Raw genomic sequence first — 11,827 nt, 5'->3', positions numbered from 1 at the left:
AATCTGTGCTTGCAGCCTGGGTCCTGGCGACTGGATTCGGGAGCATCAACATTAATGGCCAAGGCAAACTTGCACTTGCTGGGCAGCCCATATTTTAGCTGTCTTAGCTAACAAAAGGGCAAAGAGGGAGTAAACAGGGAAAATATTTGTTAACACTGTTTGAAAACTCAATGGTAAAAGTCTCTGAGGCAGGTCCTAATGCTATCGAGAGGTAAAAATGTGTTTTTATGCTTTTAAAATATGAGAGCAAATTTGACTGGATTCTAAATGCTGTTTCTGTCTTTTATAAAGAGAATTCTCAGAGAGGCAGTTGTTTAGGTCTTGTTGCAGCACCTTAAAAGATTAGCAAATTTATTCGGTCATAAGCTTCCTTTTCACGCGTCTGATGACGCAGGCATTGTTCATGAGCGCTTGCATCCGCATAACTAGTACTTATTTAATTTGTAGACCACCCAGGAATCTTACGCATAGCTTGTGTGTTTGCTGCTGCTTTTTTAAAGGGCTTGCGGACTGGTTGAGATTGATGCTTTAATGGGCACATCTGCTTTTTAAGGTGCCACAGAGGTCCATTGTTTTAAAGCACATTAAGACTGTGTGTGAAATCGCTTCTGGTCAGCAGAGGGCAGCAGTGCTTTGCTGGGGGGGAAAAGCACCAGCTTGATGGACTTGCTTTCGGGTCGCCAGTCTGGTTTGGTTTAAACTCAAACAGAAACACTCTCTGGTGTAGCTTGTCCCAGCTGGACTGAATAAGCACAGGAACTTCAGAAAGCTGATTTCCTGGGTTCAGTTTGCCTTGCACACTAAACATTGGTGGGTAAAAGAGGATGATAGAGCTGTGTGAGAGACATGAGCTTGTGATGAGAATTCAGGATTTGACCCTAGTAAAGGAGTGGAGTGAAGAGGAGCCCTTCTGGCTGGGTTTCCATGAGCAGCTCTCATAGGAGGGTTGGGATTCAGACAGTCAGCTTCAGCACTGGGACTGCAGTGGATGGTGTTAATAGAATTTTCGTTCCCATTTTGTCTGGTAACTGAAGCTCTCTGGACAGTTTACAACCATTTCCCCTCCATTTGGGGAAAATGCCCGTGCCTAAGGTCTGGAGGGCACAAAATTCTACTTCCAGTTTCAGGCTCCTCGTGTCTTACTTCTGGGCTCAGTTCTCCATCCTGTGAAATGGAAGAGGGATCCCAAGGAGAGAGAACGCATCAGCCTTCTCCAGCCTCGCACCCTCCAGCTGTGCTGGACAGCAGCTACCAGCATGCCCTTGAGTTTGTTCCATACCAGGGGGCTGCCACTAATAAGACCCCGCTGTTGCCTCCAGCCAAGCCTTCTTCAGAACTGGCTCAGGGAAGCAGACCCAGACCGTGGTCCTAATGTTGTGGTTGGGAGCAGTGTTCCATCAGATACTTTGGCCAAGATGTCTAGCACATTCTTTCCTCAGCTGTCAAGCTCCAGGCACCTGATTCTGGGACTGTGTCTCTTCCCTTCCCGGGTGGGAATTACCTCAGTCTTTTTCTTCCACTCCTGATGGGTTTTCCTTTCCTTCCTTTAGTTTCTCATCCTTTCCTTCCATGAGCTGCTTTGCATAATTTAATGCCAAAAAGAGGTGTTGCTATAAGTGTCAGAAAGGCCCTGGCTATATTATGCATTTATATCTGCTTCATTGGTTTTTTTCTTCCAAGAAATGCTGGGAACTAGAAATTTGTGATAAGGAAAGGAGTCTGTCACAGGGAATTGTCAGCCCGCAGCCAGAACTACAGCTCCCAGGAAGATCTGACTGGAACGCATATTTTAAAATGGTTAAAATAGATGCTGGATTTGTAGCACATGATTTGAGCCTATGAATTCATATGAAAGTAATCTGCAGGAGAGGACGCAACTGGCAAGCAGAGGTGGCACACATGAAAACCGTGCCTGGCACTGGGTGACAGTAGATGCCACTTTTGCAAGTGTTCACCTTCTTTCCAAAGAGAATTCTCCCCTTGCATCCAACCGATGTTTCCAGGGAGGGCCAAGCCTGTTTTCTGAAAGAAAACCTTTATGCTTTTATTTTTGGAGGGTGCCATGCAGGGCATCCCCTGCCTGGTTCGTGGGAGAAAGATGTCCTTGACCCCAGAAAACATTCAGGCACAGTCTTCCACCTCTCGGCATCTACCTCCTTCCTCAGCTTGTTTTAATTTCTATAATGGATGGAAGAGGAGCCATGCCAAGTTCTGCCACTAGGAACAGCGCAAGCCATTCAGAAAAATTATCTGAAAGCGAGCGCACTCACATAACCCTACTGAAGATGGCTACCTTTCCCCCCTCTGTTGCTGCTTCAGCGGAACCCCTACGCCCTTTTTACTGGTCCCGCTGCATCTTTACCTGCATCCTGACATGCAGAAATGGAGCCATTGAAACTTTGCCTGCTGTTGAGCGTCAGTGTATGGGGCAAACCTCACAACCAGAATTTATGTGAAGCTTCTTCTGGCATATTTTCCCCATTTCCCTTTTTGGCACACAGCTCGTTGGCCCCAGGTGGAGGTCTGGCAAGTGGGAGTCCGGATGGTTCAACCCCCTCGGGCTGCTTCTTCACCCTCCCAGGCTTTTAGGCAAGGAGCAGAGTTCCAGAATGAGGCACTGCTAGTGTAAGAAGCAGGATAAAATGTGAAGAGCCCAGAATCGGGCTGGCACTGCTACCTGGCATACATGGGCAGGCGTCAGGGCACCTTGGCCCCGGGAAGGCCCACCCCTGATCCCTGCCCTCCCAGCTTTAATTTTTTACCCTGCTTTTGATCGCATCATTCTAGGACACTGGAAACTGAAAGGGTTTCTAGAGCCACTCCATCATTTTGGTAAATCAGTATAAAAGCAGGTAAGTCACAAACCCTCAGAGGTTTTGAGCCTCTGTACAGCAACTTCCTGTTCGAAAGAACAACATGCCTCTCTCCCGGCTTACTTCCAAGCGGTATGAGCTTTAAGGAGGAGGCTTGTCTGGGGGGAGACTTCAATTTGGACAGCAGCCCCTCTTGCATTTGGCCCAGCCCACCGCTGGAGCGGGGCCCCCCAAGAGCTGCTTCGAGGAGGAATTTGGCTCTCGGACTGAAAGAGGTTCCTATCCTGCCAGGGTGGATCCCCCCCCCCCCGTGTGCCCCTCTGCACCTCCCAGGAAAGGAGCACATGACGGCTGGCGAGGGGATGCACGCCCAGCGGCTGGGTCCTGGCTGCACATGTGTTCTCTCCCCGTTTGTGTCCTTGTGCGCGCTTTCTCCCCCTCTGTGGTCCCCCCTCACTGGCGTCCAGTCACATATGGGGGTTCCATCACACCGAAGGGATTAAGGTTAATCAGCCACAAATCCCTGCGTCTAAAAAACAAACTAATCATTGCGATTTCCACACTCTGCACCCAGCTGCTCCCTGGCGGCCTGGCCTCAGAAGCCCGTGGCGTCAGGACGGAGGGCGGCTTGGGGTGCTCCGGGGTTGGGGTGCCTCTGCTTTGGCACCACCCTCCCCTGACTTGCAGGGTCAGTGACCGATGGACATGAAATTGTTCGGAGGTTTTCTCTCCCAGGAAAGGTACCCAAACAAGATCTTACAGAGTCAACCCTTTGAAAAGTTCTATGGGAGATGGCACTCTCCTGGGTCCCAAGGTGGGACGAAAGTGCATTTCCAGACGTTTGGGACTTCGGTTCCCAGCATTCCTGAACATTGGTCGTGCTGGCAGAGGTTTCTGGGAGCCGAGGTGCAAAACGCGGGGAAATTCCCCTGCTCCCTACTATTCCATGGGAATGGATTTGCAGGGAAGCCCCATCCTCTGATTCCCAATCACTAAAGTGGATTAAAATCCCCATTTCACTGGTCGGGATGTTTTGCGAGACCAGGGACCATGAGGGATAAACCTTTCACTGCAGCAATCATAAGTTCAGCAAGGTGATAAAAGATGTTGAGGAGTAACTAATTTGTGTTAAGTGATCCAAAAAGCCAGCTGTGAGGGTGAACTCTCTTGGTCTAATTAGAAAACAAATGCAGGGTGCTGGTTTATGGAAAGAAAGGTGGGGAGGCATGGGGGACCCCTGGCTCCTGCCACCTCCCCAGCTAGCGAGGTTATCCAGAAGGGGAGTACACGTGTCAGAGATGCCTTGGCCTGTTTCGCATGGCCTGGCAGTCCACTCTGGTTTCATTTATCTGCTGGGGGCCCATCCGTTGTACGGCTAATTTCAAGGGTTATTTGAGGTCTCAAATGCCTGATGAGCAACCGACACCGGACATGGACTTGTGCTGGGCTTCCCTGATGGGCAAGCAGCCTCCTTGCATCTCCCGGCCTGGCAGGCCTTGGCAAATGCTTTCCCCGTGGTGCTTGCCTAGAGGCCCAATCCTTGCAACTCGTTTCTGTTTATTTAAATTAACAGCTGTCTTTCAGTGCTGAAAATGTGTGGGTTCCAGGAGGCTGTTGAGCACCCCACCTCTGCCTTGCACTTAGTTTTGGAGGGCTACTCTTCCTCTTCTGGCAACTGTTTTGTGTGCATTTGTAACTCAGGTTGCCAAGGTTGCCTGCCACTGCCTTTGCTCATTCTGCATCTGGGGTGCAAGGGGATGGGGGACGCAGCCCCTTTCCTCCCCATCTGTGCCAGGCCCAGAGCGGCTCTTTGGGGGCAGTAGGAAGAAGCACTGTGGGCAATTTCTGGAGCTCTGCCAGGCAGGGGGACATGAATTTGGGGGAGGAAGGATGGAGGAAATCCAAGGTGTCATTTTGGTGCTGATTTTGAGGGCTATACGAGGCTTGTTTTCCACCACTGAGAAGGTCTGCTTTGACAATAAAAAAGACCCTCTAAGGAGGCGTGTCTTGCGAATTCTTCTGTCCCTGCGTCCCACCAGCCTGCTCTCCTGGGACCGGCAGCAGCCTCCGCGTCCGCCCATGGCACATTTCCGAAGGCATTAGCGGGAGTTTGGAATTCCTGGATGGATTTGTGCACAAGGCGGCTTTGTCCGCGCGGCGCTGCTTGGAGTCCCGCCTGCGGCCACCTTTGGGCCAGCTGTGTGCAGCTCCCTTCCCAACGGTGGTGTCTGTTTGCGAGAGGCCCAGCCTGTGACCGGAGCGCCTCAGGGGCTCTTTTGGGGCCCAAGGACGAATAGCAACTTAACAATCAAGCCAATGTCTGGCATCTTGTTACCATGTGGGAGGGAGGGCTATCTGGCTCCGCTGGGGTTTGTTTATTTAATTATATTTATATCCCACCTTCTTCTTTCCCCCAAGGAGCTCAAAGTGGCTTATATAATTTCCCTCCTGCTCTCAGTCTTCTCACAACAACAGCCCTGTAAGGTAGGTTGGGCAAAATGTCTGTGACAGGCCCAAAGTCACCCAGGGAGCTTGAACTACTGAAGGGAGAGCCAATGTGAAATCGTGGTTCAGAGCGTGGGATGGGGACTCAGGCAATCCGGGTTGGAGTCCCCGCTCAGCCCTGGAGCCAACCGGGTGACCTTGGGCCCCTCGCTGACTCTCAACCCAACCTACCTCACAGGGTTGTTGTGAGGAGAAGAGTGAGAACAGCAGGAAGAGAATGATGTCGGCCACTTTGAGTTCTTTGTAAGGAAAAGGTGGGATATAAATCCAATAAATAAGTGTACAAAACACTTTTAATAAAATTAAAAAGCCTAGGAACAAGTGTCTTTTCAGGGGGATGGCAGGCACCTGAGAGATTGCAAAAGTGAGCGGTTGAGGTTTAATTTGGTTGGCACAGCAAGTCGCCATGACTGGTTACCCCTGGTTGTGTGAACCAGGTTGTATGAACCAGGTTTTTGTCTTGATTAAATGGACAAATACTTGCCACCCGCAGCAAGTAACCCATACATTAAACCTGCCCATTCAAAGATTTCAAGCTGCCATTTGGTTTAAAACACTAAAACAGAGTTACTAAGGCAGAAGCATCAAATAAAGCACTTATTTGCTTTTTGAGTTTTTTAAAGCTGCGTTTGAGTGACTGATTTCGGCACAGTGTGCGGGGTGTCTTCCACAGCAATTGCTCGGATGGGGCAGCCTGCCCGAGCTCACAAGCCCCCTGTACATTAAGGAATGAAAATTGTTTTAATTTAGAAGACAGTCAGTGGATTTGGCAGGCAATGGATTTGTCTGAAGGCAATTGCTCTGTAACACCTCCCTCGTGAAACATTATGGCTGAACGGTGATCTGCCATATTTTTAGGGTGAATGTTGTATTTCTTGCCTTCGGTACCAAAGAGACTCAGAGATGGGTCTTGCCAGCTAGCATTAGTCCTAGCATCCTAATTTTTTTAAGAAGGAAAAAAAAAGCACGCTAAGGAGCTATTAGAAACAAGAGTAATCTAGGTGGGAAGCGATGTGTCCGGGCTAGGTCCCAGAAAAGTGAGGGGGCAGGTCTTGATCCACCCACCTGGGCTGGCCATTCATTTAGGGTTGTCTGGGGACCATCCCTTGGGTGAATGGACAGGTTTTTGGATTCTCTGCCCTCAGGTAGACTCACCTGGATGCCAGACTTACTTTTTAAGGAAATGTCAAGGCCTCCTCTACTCCCTGCTTTACACTCTCTCCTCACTTCGTTTTTCAAAAGTGTGTCCCCAGAAAGCCCCTTTAGAAAGTGGGAGGGAAAGAAGGAAGAAAGGAAGTGCAGGTGAAAATGGAAGGAAGAGGGAGGGAGAGATGCCGAGGATGCATGTGAGTAAAGGCACTTCTGGAGAACTCGACCTCTGTGCCCTTCTCACCAGGAACAGGTAAGCCCTGTTCACATCCTGTTTGGCATGTTCTGGTGCTCACCTGTTGTATTATGGGCTGTTCTGAGGATTCAGGCTCGAATGAATTGCACCTGATGCAACAGATCCGGGGCGACTGAGTTCCTGCAGGTAAAATGCCTCTTTGGGTGGACGGCACCGTCGACCCTCTGCCCTCGGCAGCCCTGCTGCCCAGCCAGCCACCGTCAGCCGTCCTGTTAGAGGTGACCTTTCGAGCATATTAAAACCAAAACGCCCAGCCCTGTGGGGTGCCCTGATCCGGCGAGCTGAAGCGCCCGGCAGCTTTGCCACACTCCGGGCCGGGACGTCAGACACAGCCAGCTGTCTGGTGGATTAGTGTCACTCACTTGCTTGGCCCCCACGGAGTGGGTAGTTTCCTTTCTTCTTTTTGGCTGTCTCCTGGGTGTGCCAGCCATTCCGACTCTCCCCGTTCCCAAGGCTGTCTGGGATACAGCCCAAAGGCGAGGAGCCCCTGGCATGTGTGAATGGCCCTAGCCCAGCCCCACAAGAGCCCCACAGGGCACGAGTCTCTATAGGGGAAGCAGCAGGGCCCCCTGCATGTCTGCCCCACGCCCTGCAAACCCTCCAGCGGGTCCCCTGCTTTCCTTCCCCGGCTGAGTCTCAGCACGAGGCTGTATTGTCGTGAACACCCCCTTAGCTTGCCAGCCTGCGAAATGCGGAAATCTCACCATGGCTTGGTTCAGCAGGTCGTCCTGTCTCCAAGAGACCAGAGTTCAAATCCCGGCTCTGACGAGGGTTGCATGAATGGCCTTGGACGAACGGCTGTCGCTCCTCTGGACGGGCCAACCAGCTCTTGGGTCTCTCAAAGGCCCTGTCTTGGAAGATCAAACACTGTTATGCGTGCCCTGGCAGACATCCCGGGGCAGGAAAGGAACACCTGAATTAGACCTCTCCATTCTATATGCTTCAAATAACATGCAGGCAACGTTTCTCCCTTTTGAATCTCTTCAGTCTTTGAGCTGCAACAGGACCCAAACTAGCTGGAACCTTTCCCTGCCCACCCCATATTCTCTCTCTCTCTCTCTCCCTCTCTCTCTCCCTCCCTCTCTCTCTCAGTGCAGGTAACCTGGTTGCTCTCTTCACTGCCACTTCCCACACAAGTACAAACAGATCCAGGCAATGCTGGCAGAAAGCAATTCTTGTAAAAGCACAGGGGATATTCGAGCCAAGACAAAGGGCCAGGCGGTGTTGGCAAGATGAGGAGCTGTGTTGTCCCCCCGTGTTTGGAGTGGCCATGATGGGGGCAGCCTGCGCGAGGGGTGATGGGGCCAGAGTGTGGTAGGTGGTATCCTGCGCAAAATCAAAGGGTTTTTTCGAGGCCTGAGCATTTCTGGGTATGCTTGTGTGTGCGTTTGCTTTTGGTTACATGTCCTGTCATGTTGATTCTAAATTAAGGGAGAATTTTCCCTTACTTTGGTTAAAGTCCCCGCAAGCAGTGCAATCTAGAGGCAAACCAGGACATATAATTTCTGAAAGGCAGAGGAGTGGCAGAGCGAAAAGGCTTGCGGGGAGCCATCAGCAGGACAAGTAGAGATCTCACTTTCCAGAAAGAGTCTGGTTGCAGGACAAAGCCTTTGGTCCTAAGGGTGCCCAGACAATTGTCTAAAGGGCCATAGGAGTTTTTGATTACAAGGTCTGAGGTCAGAGGCTGTGCTCTGACTTGCAGCATGGGAATTGGAGTGCTGGATCCTCATGGCCAGTGCAGAAGAAGCTACACCAACTACTCTCCGAGGTTGGGGAAGCAACCTTGGAGAGGGGCTGGAAGGGGCAGGGAGAAGACTGGGCAAAACGGCAGAAGGGCTAGTCTAAAGCTGCCCCTGCCTTCCTCTCTCCCTGAGATGCTCCAGTGAGATGGCTGGAAAGGACTGTTTAGCAAAAGTGCAGAGAAGATCTGCAGGAGATCTTTGCCGCTCTTCCCACTCTGCAGGGAAGGAATGTGAGCCTCCATGTTTGCTTATCGATTTATTTTTATTTTATTTCTATACTGCCCAGCACCTGAAGCTCTCTGGGTGGCTTATGACAATACAAAGACTGTAAAAAAAAGATCATAAACATTTTACTATAGAAATTTAGGGTTAGGGTATAGAAATTTAAACACAGCTTTTAATTAGCAACTAAAATGAGTTAATACACATAGTTCTCTTGAGAGAAGCTAACACTGGTCTCCTCCAGGTACCATGTAGAGCCACTAAATACACCTGCAGAAAGCTGGCACCGGGTGGGACTCTGTGGGGAGGCATTTTCACAATCGCGGGGCCGCCACTGAGAAGGCCCTGCTCCTTCATGCTACCAGCTGAACCTCCCTTGGAGGTATATTGGGAGGAAGGGCTCAGCTGTTGAGCATAGTGTCTGGCTAGAATTATGTCCAGGTAGAATTTGGGACTTACTTTCAACTCTGACTTTGAAAGTACCCTGACTTTGGCATATGCTTTTGGGTAGACCGTCCATTTTATCAAATACTTAAAGTGTTTGCCTCAATCAGCCTTAGGTTGGGATGTGATTCAACTTCTGGATTTCTCTGATCTGTCTTAAATAACGGCCCACTGCATGGGATGAAAGATCCCAATCAAGTTTCATTGTAAAGGTAGCAGTTAAGGCTAGTATGGCAAATTGATCCAAGTGTTAAAAAGCCATTGATTTAAAAAATGCTGCAGTTAACATCCGTGTGTTTGTCACTTTTAATATAAGAAGCTGCACATACAAAGCTCCATTGTAGAAGAAACATCTCCACCCATCTTGCCTCATAAGGAAGTCTGCTTCTCCTGCCTTGTATTTCATGCAAATGTACACAAATAGCACCCATTAATTATCTGACATTCGTATGATTAATCCCTTTAGATTTCTTGAAATGGAAAGCCACTCTAATATTTCGTTAATTTGATCAACAGATTTCCTACAGTTGGGAGGAAAATAGGATAAGAATGACTCAAGGAGGAAGTCGCAGGACTGTTGGCTTTCAGCTGTGGTTGGAGGCTGGAAGCAAAGCTGTATCCAATTTGGGAAAAGAAAGGCGTATTTTGAGAATTGGCAGAATTGGTGAGTTGCCCAAATGCTGATTTCATTGTGAACCTCTCTTAGGAGACAATGGGCTTTGTTTGCTTATCATGCAGCCCTGGCCACCCTGGAGGGGGTGGTCCCTAAGTAGCTGGTGAAGCAAACAGTGACTCAACTCAGCTTTGCAGCGATCGAGCTGGATGCTGCTCCCTTTCTGGTAGGAAAGGCAAAACGCGACATCTGGCAGCGCAAGGCGCGGCGGCCTTTGTGCTGCTGTCGCAAGTGAGGGCGGCTTGGACGGGTCTGTGACTTGGTAGAGCCGGTTCTGAGCGGAGCTCATGGGGAGCAGGCGCCACAGCTAGGTTTATGAGTCTAGGGAAATGGTGGCTTTGCTCACCTGTAGCAAGTGGTACGAACAGGGGCTCTTATTTGTCCCCCTCTGCACCAGCCTGCTGCCATTCCCCCCGAGCAGAAACCTGCATGGGCTCATCGGGGCTCTGCTCCTGCCATCGGACACACTGGCGTCCCGGCGCAGGAGACCCCAACTCAAGGAGACCCTTTCAGTGCGGCGGATCCTGTGGCAGGAACTTCGCAGTCGCAGAGGTCCCGTAGCTGGCAAGTTCCTTATCGAGGCAGGACGTGGAATGCCATGGCTTAATGTGGGGAAAGCGTGATATTAAGTGGCAGTGGCCGAAGGAGCGGGAAGGAGCGATGTTGTATTTTGCAATTCTGCCATGCTGCACCACCACCTTGTGACTGTGCGGTGGAACATGCCGGCAAAGAAAGAATCAATCAGTCAATCAATCAATCAATCCTTGAGCAGGGAAGGGGTAAAGAAGATGATCTGAATCCTGCAGACGATTGATCGAGGACTGAAGCCTTGATAAAGCGTTGGCTTGAAAGTCTCCTTGAGACACTGAATTGGGTGTTGTATAATTGCCAAGGATGTCACTTCCAGTCCCAGAGCACTTCAGCCGCACACCCATCCAGGGTGCAGTCCCGTGTGCCTTTAAACAGAATAAAGGCCACATGGCGTGCTGGAAGCTGGGACTTGTAGGACATCATAGGATTGAGCACACTGATGCCTGAATTGCAGCTGTTGTATTCCTAAAGCAGGTTAAAAGCTGTGGAAAGGCTGCCGGTACCCCGGGGGTTCTGGTCCAAGTGGCAGGGTTGGCCCAGATCCCACCGGGGACATGCGTGTCAGGGCAAGCACATCTCCGGAATCCCCTTCTATGTGCAAGAGCTCCGATCCCTCCCCTGTCTAAGGAGCAGCTAAGAGTTGCTCAGAGCCAGGGTCCTAGGCCGGGGGGGGGGGGGCAGGGGAGTGTTAACTCTCTGGCAAAGCTGGCTGAGGTCATTGCTGGGGGATGTGGGTAGGCCGGCCCTGTTTCGAGGACCCTTCCCCTTGTTATAAGAGCCGCTGGGCAGGGGAGAGGCCCTGGAGGAGGATAAACATATGTAGAAAGGCGCTTGGTGTTTTCTTGGTAGTTCAAGGCTGCTGCTTTGGGAAAAATCCCCAAGTTCAGTGTGCACCAGCTTCCAGGAGGTCTTGGGGAAATACCATCTGTAACCCTGAAAGCTGCAGCCAGTGATGGGGACCATGGCAGGACTCAATGGGCCAAAAGTCCAGCACCAGCAACATTGGTAGCTTCCCAATGTCTATCAGCTCAATTTAAAACCACATGCCAGAGTTAACGCAGGAGGAACTCTTTCAAAACATTTCTTCCCCAGACCGTGGGCAACCTTCAGTAGGTCGACACCTGTCTTCGCTTGCCCTCAACCCCAGTCATTCCCTGGAGGAGTTGGCAAGCTCAGGGAGCGAGGAGGGGAATAAAAAATACAATAAAATTAATCATGGCTTTCGGAGTCTGGTCCGGGTAATTTAGGAGTCCAGCCCAGCAGTAAAAGATGTGGCTGGCATGGCTTTCTGGTGGGGAGCAAAGAGCCTGGAGCTAGGAAGATTCTCACCTTGCTCCTTTTTTCGGAGCGCTCAAAAATGAGATGCTGTTGGCAGTGAAGGCCACTTAAGCCAGGAGGAAACTGGAGACGTTATGTCTATTGAGTGAGCGGA

This window comes from Varanus komodoensis, unplaced genomic scaffold (genome assembly GCF_004798865.1).
Source record: "Varanus komodoensis strain SLA01 unplaced genomic scaffold, ASM479886v1 scaffold29_1, whole genome shotgun sequence".
NCBI classification, from domain to species: domain Eukaryota; kingdom Metazoa; phylum Chordata; class Lepidosauria; order Squamata; family Varanidae; genus Varanus; species Varanus komodoensis.
Note: the sequence above shows the minus strand (reverse complement) of the source record.